Source organism: Ovis canadensis, chromosome 2 (genome assembly GCF_042477335.2).
Source record: "Ovis canadensis isolate MfBH-ARS-UI-01 breed Bighorn chromosome 2, ARS-UI_OviCan_v2, whole genome shotgun sequence".
In the NCBI taxonomy this organism is placed as follows: domain Eukaryota; kingdom Metazoa; phylum Chordata; class Mammalia; order Artiodactyla; family Bovidae; genus Ovis; species Ovis canadensis.
In genome coordinates this window covers 171,736,879-171,749,912 of record NC_091246.1, presented here as the reverse complement: position 1 = coordinate 171,749,912, position 13,034 = coordinate 171,736,879, and the positions used below count along the sequence as shown (strand labels likewise).

General features: G+C 41.2%; 1 protein-coding gene and 1 long non-coding RNA gene across 10 annotated transcripts in view; one reads left to right on the top strand and one right to left on the bottom strand.

The window, feature by feature from the left end:
* Nucleotides 1-13,034, bottom strand: part of LOC138433986 (uncharacterized) — a 73,010-nt gene that overhangs the window by 1,099 nt on the left and 58,877 nt on the right. Inside the window, exons 5-7 of one of the 3 annotated variants that reach the window (XR_011254562.1) lie at nt 11,943-12,106; nt 4,159-4,240; nt 3,005-3,483 (exon numbers count right to left, since the gene is read on the bottom strand). The exons of the other annotated variants lie outside the window; for them this stretch is intronic. This is a non-coding gene — a long non-coding RNA (uncharacterized lncRNA). The remainder of the gene's footprint in view (nt 1-3,004; nt 3,484-4,158; nt 4,241-11,942; nt 12,107-13,034) is intronic. 3 annotated transcript variants of the gene reach the window in all.
* ARHGAP15 (Rho GTPase activating protein 15) overlaps nt 1-13,034 on the top strand; it is a 706,829-nt gene that overhangs the window by 652,524 nt on the left and 41,271 nt on the right. The window lies entirely within an intron of this gene.

The following is a 13,034-nucleotide window of genomic DNA, read 5'->3' as shown; positions in this document are numbered from 1 at the left end:
TATTGGGAAACACAACATACTTATGTGTATTGCCAGTGACTGCTTCCATGCTACAGAGACAAAAGTTAAATCATTGTAACAAGTTGCACAAGGCCAAAAATAGTTACTATCCAACCCTTTACAGAAAATATTTACCTACCTTTCAACTGAATACCAGGGGCACAAGGGAGACTCCTACCCTCACTTATCCTATAGTTTCCCAGGGTTGATAAATGAGTAAACAGTTATAATAAATACAGTGTGATATCACAAGACACTGTAAGAGCACCAAGCAGGAGCTGAAGTTTAGCCAAGAGAAACCAAAGATTGCCTCCCAGAAGAGAAGACATGGGCTATTTTTAAGGATGTCATTTTGGCAGACAAAGGCCTCTATAGGCAGAAGGAAGACTGTGTACAAAGCAGCAGGAAGAAGGAGAATTACAGTATGATAAAGACATGGTGACTCCTCTGGAATGATAAATTAGGAAACATAAAAGAGGGGATAGGACAGAAGCCCAGAATGCAGTAAATTAGAGCTAAATTGTGATGAACCTCATATGCTTTGCTAAGGAGTTCGAAATTCATTCATAGACATTAGATAAATCACTGAATGATCTGAAGCAGGCAGAGATGTGATTTGACTTGTATTTATAAAGATCACAATCTTTTTAAATGTGAAGAATAACTAGAAGGAGGGCCGCACTAGATGTAGCAGGACTAGTTATGAGGCTGAAATGGTGTCTAAGTCTGAGATACCATACTAAGGGAGTGATGGGGAGATCAGGGGCAGGGATGGCTACCAGAGGCATGGAGGAGGTAGATTCGATAGAACATGCTCAGTGAGTACATGCAAGAGGTTAAGAGGAAAGAAGATTCCAGGATGGCACTCAGGAACTAGCTAAATGGTGAAACCCTTAACTCAGAGCAAAAGGAGAAAATTAGAGACATGAAAGAAGTTGAAGTCTTTTGGACATGATGTCATTTGCTCATTGTTTATATTCTATTAAAGAATAAGAAATCTATGTTGGAATGCAGGAAAGCTGATTGGGATCTAGGTATGAATCTGGTAGTCCGGTTTAAAGACAGCATTGGGTGAAGTCATGAATAAGCCCAAGGGAAAGTGTGAACCTAGAAGAGAGCTGAGGAAAGACTCCTGGGGGTGTCCCTATTGAAGAAGCGGCCAGAGGAAGAGATACTGGGAAAGGAATCTGAGAATAGTGTGCCTGGTTCTAGAAAGAAAACTTGATGGAGCAGAGGTATTTTATTTTGTGGTTAAAACTATTGCTTCCAGAAAAGGGACCTAGAAATTTCTCATGGTAATGGGACATTGGGCAGATATTCTAGTAATGCTGCCGCTGCTGCTGCTGCTAAGTCACTTCGGTCGTGTCCGACTCTGCGCGACCCCATAGATGGCAGCCCACCAGGCTCCCCCATCCCTGGGATTCTCCAGGCAAGAACACTGGAGTGGGTTGCCATTTCTTTCTCCAATGCATGAAAGTGAAAAGTGAAAGGGAAGTCGTTCAGTCATGCCCAACTCTTCGCAACCCCATGGACTGACCCTACCAGGCTCCTCTGCCCATGGGATGTTCCAGGCAAGAGGACTGGAGTGGGGGGCCATTGCCTTCTCCATCTAGTAATGATGCTCTCCTATTCTAACATTCATCCTTTGGCTCTTGAAAAATCACAGGAATGCATATGCAATAATCCAGAAGAAAAAAAAAAACCTGTTCTATAGTATAGTGAGTTCTTGGAAACACTGGTAAAAATGGAAATTATGACCTGGTTCCTTCTACCATTAGCATGTGGGCTTCGGGAGGGCAGGAATTTTTATCATTTTGATTCTTGCCACATCCCAAGAGCCTACTACAGTGTCCCACACATTGTGGATACTGTGATTTTTGTTGAACAATCACATGACCTGATTAAGAGAAGAGGATCACTGAAAAGCCATTGATAGTTCCAATTAAGATCAACTTCTTTAGCCTGGAATCTTAGAAACCTGATATAGACTAGGACTAGGGAATATTCCATTTCGAGGATATTGTTCGGTGAATTGTTTTTCTCAAGTTTCTGTCTCCTCACTTCATGTTTATCTTTTCATCATGATGAAGAGAAGAACAGCTCTAATTAGAAAAGAGGCAATATTAACATGCATCAGGTTAGGAGGTCCAGAGTGTAATGATCAATGGGTACTCAACAAAGCTGACTTTGCTGAGTAAGTCTTGATCAGGGAGTCTGTGACCACCCACCAGTGTTGGATCCTTTTAAATCAATCACTACAGCCCAGAGTGGGATTGCCAGTTCTAATTGCTTGATTGTCTCAGATTTGTAACAGATCTTGGAATTTCAAAACTCAGATTTTTTTTTCTCCTGTCAGTACTCTCACTACTCAATTAAAAAATCTCTATCTCCCTTGTCTCATCATATCATCCAACCTTCCTGTCCATCTTTTGTTCCAGATCCAATATTGACTTCCTATTACCTTGAATTATTTAGCATCAGGTGAAGAGAAAAAATTATGATTACCAAGGCTTGACCTCTGCTTATAAGTGTATAAAGAAATTCAGTTCCCCTGTTTTATGGAGCAGAGACACATAATTTCAAAGTAGAAGGGGGAAAAAAATCAACCAGACCTCAAGTCACCTGATTTCCAGTCCACTAGACCACACTCTGCTTCCTTGCCAACACCAATACGTGATTGTTTCCAGGGAAGAAAGAGGGAGAAAGACCAGCCAACTGTGATAAAGGCACAGGCCCATCACTCCAATAACCTGTTTTTGCACATCAGCTATAAACCCAACCTTTTAAATAAAATTACCAAATTATTTAGTGGAGTGACATATTTAAATAGGAGTTTCCTTGGTGTCTGTCCTTCAATCTCTCTCTCTCCCTCTAACACATTGCTTTCTACCTAAGAAACACTGGCAAGTTTTATCTCCAGGGGTCCTTTTTAAAAACAAGCAGAAAGAAGTAGAAAGAACATATTTTTTTTTTTAAAGGTGGTGATGGAGCTGTCTTTTACCACCTTCTTTCTCCTCCTTAAATGGAAAGCACTGAACCCAGATGCCCAACCACGGAAGATACTCTTCCAGAAGCAGCATCTGGCTTCCTGGCAAGCCCTTCAGGCGAGTCGTTTGGGGAGCTTTGCAGTTGTCTTTTGGTCTGTCACGTGTATCAGATACCATGGCCTCTCTGGCTGGCATGTCCAGGCAGCTGCCAATTCCTTTTGGTTCACCTTTAGTTCTGAGAACTAGCTCCTTCATTTTCATTTCTTCCTGGACTTATTTTTCTCCCCACTGCCCATAAGAATTCCAGGACAAGACTAATTTCTCTCTGCTGTCGGCCTGTCAGCTTCCTCTCCAGGCTTCTGTCGTTTGAACCCGAGTGAAATCTTCAGCCATTTAGTCCTACACTAAAATAGGTTACTTTGAATAATATTTCTTAGCCACTTCTTGTCAGCGTAGTTCCTTGTAAACTGGGGGTGGGGTGGGGGGAGGTTGTTCCCTGAAAAGAAAAACAAAACATTCCATCGGAGTAATTTATTCTGGTCTGTACACAAGATATGAAAGCATTCCTGGCATTTGTGTATTATTTAGTTAAATCATATCGGCTCTCCCACATCCTTGTCACACCACGAACAAAAGAACATCTCAGGACTGCAGAAGAGGAGACAGTGCGGCAGCATTTACAAATAGCTGCCGCTTCAGGACACTACAATTTTCTTTTTTTCTCTCTCTCTTTTACCTGTTAATGTAAATACATTTTTTCACTGGTGAAGGATTCTGTGGGCTTTTTTTATGGATAATTGTTAAGAACACAGAGTCCAATGGTAGCCCACGCACCAGGAAGCTGTGACAAGGTGCTGACAAGTCCGGCAGCGGCACCCAGAATGCAGAGGAGAAAGCAGAAATTAGAGCTGCAGGGTGACATCCAGGAATAGTTAGCACGGGGTAGCTGCACATTTCCATGTTGCTGGGGGTTTTGCCTCATGCAGGAAAAAGTGCAGCTTGTATACGAGATTTCAGATTTCAAGACTGTGTTGTCTGGGTTGAGAAAAGACTGGGCTTTAATAACGGACAGAAGGAAATCGCAGACATAAGTAATAATTAGTCTGTGGCCAGTGGCAGATTAAACCCATACTTGACTTTGAAGGGGTATGCAACTAAAACCCAGGCTCACCTGAAATGACAGCCTCTGGAGGACAAAGAAATGAATTTAAGAGCTGTTCGGATTGGGACATCGGGAAGATCTTTGAAATCATCTATAAAACAGTAGAGCTCAAATTTAATATTAGGGTTTTTAAGGCTTTTTTAATCCATCTCAATAATATTTTGTGGTCTTTAATTTTTTCTCAGGTTAATTTGTTTTCATGTGTACAAAGGAAGTTGGACATACCTTCAGAACTTAGAAGCCTTATGTGAAATACTGCCTTCTAAACTTTTTCTCACTTCTAGTAATTTCTTCTCCTTTAGCATATATTCTTTTAAACCAGGCTCTTTACACTGACATTTTCTGCTTTCTTTTGTTCTTCCTTTTCTCCCAATATCCTCCTCCTCCTCAAATTCTTCTTCCTACACTGCTCTCTGAGAACTGTCTTCACTTTCAAAGCTTTACAGATACATCGTCCATCTGCCCATTTATTCTTGATACAAATACAGATCAAGTGCCTATCGTGTGATAGATGCTGAGCAGGAAATAAGGATAATTTTATCAGGAAAACAATCAGTTCCTGGGATCTGGGAACTTGATTCAGTTATGTTATCAGTCTCTCTGCCCTTATCTGGGAATGTTCGTGTCCCTCAGTCTTGACTTTAACTCCCAACTTTCTGCCTCTCGCCCTGCCCCTCCTCTCCTCACAGAGATATGCAAACCGGCCTATCTGTTATAGGCATTTAGTCAATCCATCCATGTCATTAGGAAGTCCCTGCTCTTCCTTGCTTTCCCACTTTCAAAGAGAGAAATACAGACACTTCCCTGGTGGTCCAGTGGTTCAGACTTTACCTTCCAGTGCAGGGGCAGAGGGTTCCATCCCTGGTAAGGGAATTAAAATGCCTCGTGACCAAAAAACCAAAACATAAAAATGAAGCAATATTATAACAAATTCAATGAAGACTTTAAAAACGGTCCAAGTCAAAAATATCTTTTAAAAAAAAGAGAGAAGTAGAACATTTAGGGGCAGGGCCACAGCAAGGAATAGGCAAGACACAGTTGCTGGTGGTCGGGCAATAAAAACACGTTTTTCCTACCTTCCATTAACTGTCAGTCAAGATGCACCTCTTAATAAATCTTTTCCCTTTATCAGTGAGTTCACTTGCTCATTCATTCATTCATGAATTCATTTAGCCCATAGTGTTTGGGATAGGAAAGATAAAAGAAATTACCCCTGCTCTAAAGGAATTTTTATCTAATCAATTCGTGTCTCTTAGACATCAAAACTGAATGAGTGTTCTCAAACAGGGAAAAGACATGCAAAGTGTGATACTTCACTTAAATCTTATTATTTTCCTTTTGAACACTTTTTGAATAATCATTTTACATTCCAGAAAAATCCCACCCTCAAAAGCATCTCTTCTCTGATGAGAGCACAGCTCTGTCCTCTTGGTTCCAGGTTCACCCACCTTTTCCCACTTCTCTTTCATTTCCAGCTGCCATTCCAGAGCTGCAAGTGCTCCTTTGGTACTGACCTTTGAGTCATCAGAAAGGGATTCCATTCACTCTCCCAGTGCCTCACTTCCTGTTTAGGGTCAGACATCCCCCACAGAGATAGTGAGGTATTTTATGGGTGGTTTACACATCCAGCTATATTTTTTTTAACTAATGGGAAAGGAAAAATAAAATGCATGCTACATTCTCTTTGCCCTAACTCTGAAAATAACCACTAAAAATATTTTCATATCACACTGAAATATAAAATATTTTCATATTACATTGAAAATAACCAATTCCTAGGGAACCAAGCTCTTAAAGTAATTCATACTTCCCTGGCAGTCACAGGCATTTACCCTTCTTCTCCACAGAGGCAGGCCTGTTTTATTCACCCCTCATCACATTCTTGCTATTCTGTGCTTGAGTTTCCCCTCCAACACTCTATAGTAGGCTAGGTAGGTTAAGAAGCAGGTGACTACATAAAGAAAGTAAAGATTCACTGCCACATTTTAGTCATTTCTGATCCCAAAGCACATTTATCCAAGAAATGTTGATATAGAAGAAAACAGACATGAGGTTGTGGTATAAAAGAAAATGGACTGTGGCCGCGGATATAGTGGGGGCAGGGAGGGAGATAGCCAGAGAGAGACGTTTTGTTCATGAGGAACGCAGCCACCTGAAAAATACCAGCTAATTAGCTGTCTGTAGCCACAAAACACAGCAGTTTAGTGCAAGAAGTGAACAATACTTTACCTAATTGAAACTACAGAGCAGACTTAGGTAGGCTGCGTGCAATTACAGAGATTGGAAGTCAGCCAGGACACTGAGGTTAACAACCCCTTCTCACAAAAAGCACCGCGGGAACATCAGTGACCACAAGTGGTAAAGGCCGGCGTCCTGCGGCCCATCCAAAAGGCCTCACCGCTCACAACCTAGGCTCCATCACAAGGGCATAATGGTGTCAGCTACCTGACTGGAAGAAAGAGTGTCCTCTATCGGTGTGCCTGGGCTCGGGACGCGCGCGCGCGCCTGTGTGTGTGTGTGTGTGTGTGTTTCGGCGCGCGTGCATGCACACGCACGTGCTCAGTCATTTCTGACTCTTCCCGATCCATGGACTGGGCCCTGGGCTGTGTGACTACTTCAGCCTTCTTAGGAAGCAAGCTTTGAAGGGGTAGAATAGAGGGAGATCTAAATAATGGAGGACATCCCGAGTGTCAAGTGGTAGACAAGGGGAACTGTGAGGGATCCGCCACCTGCTCATCTTGCAGCCAACAAAAAGGCTGCCTACCATCTCAGAAAGTTCTAGTTCAGAATTCCTCAAACTTGAAGGTGCTTATTGATCAAATCATGTAGAGATCTTGTCAAAAATGTAGATTCTGATGAAAGAGATCTGGAACAGAGCCTGAGATTTTGCACTGAGGACAAGCTTCCGGGTGCTGCTGTGTGGGAACCAAACTTTTAGAAGTCAGTTCTTGCAGAAAAGAGGGCAGAGACTGGACAGAAATTGAGGACTTTAAAATGAGATTTAACACCCACAGTAATCAGGCTCACTTTCATTGGTCCTAGGAACCAAAGGAAGCAGAAACAGAGAGAGTTCAAAATAATAAAGACTCCAATCTACTCCTAAAATAACTTTTACTATTAGAGGATGTGAGAGGCACAGAATTTGTTCCCTGAACATGTTTCATGAATGAGATGGCTACTTTAAACAATATAGCATTTTCCACTCACTGGCTGATACTGTAGCTGAGACACACCAGCCAACAGTGGTCTGGGATGACCTCCTAAGAACTAAAACTGTCTTTTAAGGTGAGTCAAGAGAACACAAGATGGCTAAATACAGACCCTCAAAACTTGATCAGTGGGCAGTGAAGGGGGTAATAATCTTCCTCCAAAGCCTATAAAATACAATCAGTGTTGGTGACAAACATCAAAGAATGGGCCATTTTAAGCTTATATTATGCAAACTCAGTTTATTGCTATGTGCTGTGAAGCCTTTCATGCTAAAGGCTGCAAGTAATATTAAAGACTTAATTGATGGGTGAATTAATGATTACATTCTTTAGTTATTTCCTAGGTGCTTTTTAGACTAATATCTACATATTTTGTGACTGCTTAATGATAGAATTCACTTTAGATGTATGAAAATATACACACACAAACATACAAACTCATGCTTATAAGCAAGACCCAGTTAGCCCCTGGTGAAATTAGTATGGGTTCCTACATTTAGACATTGCTGTGAACAAATTTTAAACTAGATAAGGCTAATGTTTGAATATGCATTTATCCTAATATATAGCTTGTCAGTATGCTACTTGCCAAAGATGTATAAATTTAGGATAAGATATATACAAATGCAGAAGAATGTAAGCATGAAGCAGTGAATCAACAGTAGCTCTGGAGTGCCTACTCTGTGTTCCACACCACGCTAGGGAGGGTTGCCATTGCAGAGCTACTAATTTGAAAGTGGACAGAACACTTGAAAAAGGCAGAGAATAGTTAATGGTTAAACAGTACATGAAGGAAGAAGTAGAGTAAAATAGTTAAGTCTGCAATGAAAGGTGGGGAACCATGAGTGAGGCCTCGCAGGAAAGTTGGAATCTGAAGTCTCAGACCATAGGGCCCCAAGGCAGGTTATTGAGCAGTTGAAGAATAGAAGTTTTGCTTTTGTTTTGCTTTCAATATCTCAATTTATTGAAAGGTCAAATTTGAAATTGTTTTGGAAATGGAGAGGCTGAAGGAGGAGGCTTGCAGTAAGGCTGGAGAACAGTTAGTTTTGTGTTAGTTGAGGAGCTCAGCAGGAAGAAGGGAATTGCCAGGGAAACTTAAAAGTGAGTCAGGAGTATTTGCTGATAGGTTTGATATGATGGATAAATGACCGGTAGAGTCTGAGACAATGCCAGAATGTCCAATTTGTAGACAAAGAGAGTGATAATATCACTGATAGAAACTGACTTATCATGAACTTTGAGCGCCAACTCTGTGACAGGCACTATTTTAGAAACTCAGGTGTGCTGTGCTGTGCTAAGTCACTTCAGTTGTGTCCAACTCTGCAATCCCGTGGTCTGTTGCCTCCTGGGCTCCTCTGTCCATGGGATTCTCCTGGCAAGAATACTGGAGTGGGTTACCATGCCTTACTCCAGGGTATCTTCCAAACCCGGGGACTGAACCCACATGTCCTGTGGCTCCTGCATTGCAGGAGGATTCTTTACCACTGAGCCACCAAGGAAGCCCCAGTAAACTTAATACATATAATATAAATGGATACATCAAACAAATACACATAATAAACAAGGAAATGCTACAGCATAGTAGAAGATGATAGCTGCTGAGGAACTAGAAAAAATGGAGCAGAGTAAGGAGGGTCCAGGCTGCTGCAGGGGTAATTGAATCCAGTGGTTTGCAGTCAGTGGGAAAGAACTGACTGCAGAGGGGAGATCTGAGAAAAGACTCAAGAGAGGGGAAGGAATTTGTGAGATCCATTTGCCTGTGATCAACGCATTCCAGGCGTAGAGAACATCTAGAGTCTTAGTGTCTTTGAGCTACAGCAAAGCAAGGAGGCCAGTGTGACCTGAGTAGAGGGAGGGTGGGGAGAAGAGGAGGAGAAGAGTCACCTAGCTGACAAGGCCATGTCACGTACAGCCCTCTGAGGCCACTGTGAGCACTTGGTCTTCTACTGAGTTCAAAGAAAGGGGGAGCCAGTTGTAGAGTTTGGAGCAGGAATGACAAGAATTGAGTTTTGAAAGAATCACTGTGTTGAGAGTATGTTCTAGGAGAACAGGATAACCAAATAGAAAACTATTTAACTTATCCAGTTACCAATCTAATTAGAAAGAGTTATTTGTGGGTGGAAAGTTCTTTTCATGCATTTGCCTCTGACAGGTTAAAAGAATCTAAAGAACTGGATTCCAGCCCCCTTCTTGGATATGCTGCTGCTGCTGCTAAGTTGCTTCAGTCGTGTCCCACTCTGTGCGACCCCACAGACAGCAGCCCACCAGGCTTCCCCATCCCTGGGATTCTCCAGGCAAGAACACTGGAGTGGGTTGCCATTTCTTTCACCAATGCTTGAAAGTGAAGTCGCTCAGTCTATCTGACCCTCAGCGACCCGATGGACTGCAGCCTTCCAGGCTCGTCCGTCCATGGGATTTTCCAGGCAAGAGTACTGGAGTGGGGTGCCATCACCTTCTCCGTTCTTGGATATAAGTATCCCAAATAACTTAAGGCCTGTTAAGCTGCTGCTTTATCATCTTTAACATGGGAATAATGGTTAAATTTATCTACCTTGAAGTGTATGTGTGTGTGTGTGTGTGTGTGTGTTTGCACATGCCACATCTAAGGAGATGAAGAAAATGAAAGTCAAGATTATATACTGTTAGTAGAGTTTGACATGATTGGAAATTCAAGCAGAGTCCAGACTAGACGCTCGATCTTGCACTGAACCCAGATGAAAATAGAGACAGCACTGGATTCAGAACCACAAAACCTGAGTTTTCATCCTGAGTCCCTGACTCCTTAAACTTGCCGCCTTGGATAATACAGCTTCCTCAGTTTCCTCTTCTCTGTTAGAGGAGACTATAATACTGATACCTCAAAGGACTTAATCCAGAGTCACATGTGAGTACAAGTCCAGTTATAAACTGAGAAGCACCAAACAAATGAAGCTCCCCAAAGCTCCTATTGCAACTGTACACAGGTCTACTCAGCCTGTTAAAAAATCATAATTAATCCTTCCATACAGATAGCTAACTTTAATTCTTCACGTTAACTGAAGATGAAGAATGATTAAGAAATAATTCCTTCCTTCAGTGTCCCATGTAACCAGTACCACCCACGTAACCAGGGTGGAGCAGCAGGAGTATTTAGCAGATCATTTTAGCAAGGGGTTAAGTACAGGTGTGATACTAAAGAAGGAAGTGTCAATTTGGGAATCAGATTTTTTTAGAGTAAATATTCCAAACAGTTGGAGTGGATGCATTCACTGAAAGAATTCAGAGCCTGAAAAGACAGGATGGAATTAAACAACACAGTGGGGACCAACACAGTAAGCATCACTAACCAGAAAAGAGAAACAAGACAGAAAATAAACAGATACAATAAGAAAGAATCATCAGCATGATAAAAACCTGAAGAGTATCATCAACTGGTATAAGTTAACAAATAACTTCTGCTCAAAAAGGATCCAAACAAATTTCAATTAGTTGACATTTCATCAGAAAGCCCCCCCATAATCACCCAGTTATCTAGTAACCACACTCTAGCACAGAGATAACTGAAGTTCCTAAAGAAAGCGTCACAATTCGAAAGTTCCTTGTGAATTATCAAAGGAAAATAATGTCATATCCATTGTAATTTTAATATTTTTGTGTTGTTTCATTACTGCTAATCCACACATAATAATATAATGTGTTTTTCACCAGAGCAGTTGCTTAATCAGAACCTTATACTGCCCAGGCCTTCTAAGTAAGGGAAGTATATGGGGAATAAGGAAAATGGCACATAAAACCATGTTTCCAGTCTGTTAAGTACATATTTACCAAGCCATCTTGCAACATACCTAGCCAATAATTTCCATTTCCTCTCTAGAGGCCTTTTTTTGTGTGTCTTTTTAACTGACATTTTGGAATTCACCTGAAAACACCAACAATTTGCCAAGATAAAACTTGGCCTGTGGAGAAGACACCATATTCAATACCAATCTGGAGAAAACAACGTACTCAGTTCTTTTATTCATTATGATCGTAATATTTATTTTAACCATTATCACAATTTGAAAATTATAACTCAGTCCTAAGAAAATTGGCCTCCAAGCAGTAAAGAGTTAAGACCAGAAAGTTCACCTCCTGGACCCTTTGGTCCATCTCCTTATTTCAGTCCCTCCTTCCCTGTGATACCACAAAATGAATAATGCCTTAGACATAGATTTTGCAATGCTAATATTTGAACAGTAAAAGATACCTTAAGACCTTCATCAAGATTTTTTAAGGCGCCATTTAATGTCAGTGTCAAGGTTCTGTGAGGAATAATTAATATAGCAAAACAAGGCCTATGTGCCCATCGATTGCTAGGGGATTTATGCAGGTAACTCATTAATGCTTCAGGGGGTTCTGCATGTAAATCCCGAAGCCTTGATAGGGAAATGGGACCCAGTGATTTTTTCCCCCCTATAAAGAACACAAACAATGACAAGTATAAAAGCAGCTAACCTGAATATCTACACAAACAGCAATACGGCTTGTAAAAGTTTTCCATTTACATCCTGTCACCTCTTCTTTTCACATGTATAAAAGATGGGACAATTATTTCAACAAACCTACCCATATAAATCAATGCAGTTTTGCTGTGGAAAGACTGGGTGTTTAAGGAATTTAATATTTCAGCATCACCAGATTATCACCAGGATCCATTTCGCTTTGCGGTCAAGGGCATGATTAGCGCTGTGACAGGATATTGGCCATTTTCGTAGGAAGATCTGCAAATCCTAGTAAACAAATACCAGTTGGAAAAATTAAGAACAAGTCTGTGGACTGGAATGCACCCTACTTGTAATGGGAACAAAAAGCTGGCAATCAAATCTAAAGAAAAAAGCTAAATCACAGCAGAATGACCTACTTTAAGGCATTTGCCAAAGAGGCAGTGTTTTTTAGACAGCTCTTCTGAAGTAGCGTCTTTCTGTCTATGCCATCTGCAGATTTATTACTGCCTGAGAAAAACAACCAAAAAAAAAAAAAAAAGGCTGTATTTGAATGATACTAGGAGCCTGGTCTGGGCTATAGGAAAGATTCCAGTATTGTGGGCACCACACCCACACCTACTGATGTGGTCCAAGGTTTTGCTTTAGAGGCACCTAATTAAGAAACCCTGACTCATTTACATGGAGACGTTTGATCTAAATTACACTCCAAACCGCACCAAATTGGGAGCATCTGTGAATGTGAAATGTTTGTTCCCTGTGACGGCTAGAACAGGGCCAGCTCTGGACGGCACATGTTCAAGTGACGAAAAATATTTCACATGTAACGTACTTCTGAGACCCACTTTTCCACTAATAATTCATAGTGATCCTAACCAGTATCTGTACTTCCACAATTATTTCAGGCTGTGAAAAATTATGTCACTTTTTTTTCTACAGCTAGAAAGAGGTAGAAGGCCACCTACTTTGTCTGTTGTCATCAATAAAAGAACTTAAGTGCAGCCAATAACAAAAATGCAAAGCTGTATGGTGTAGAGGCTGCTCATTACATATATCTCTTAACCAGGGGTCCAGAAATGCAGAGCAGCAATCTAAAGGAATAAATCTCAAGGCTGACCTCCCTCTCATCACTGGCTTAATAACTTCTCTAGTTTTCCACTTGGCTTGTTGGTTCTCAGGAAAGTTTTGCTTCTCAAATCCTCTGAAGCTATCTTTG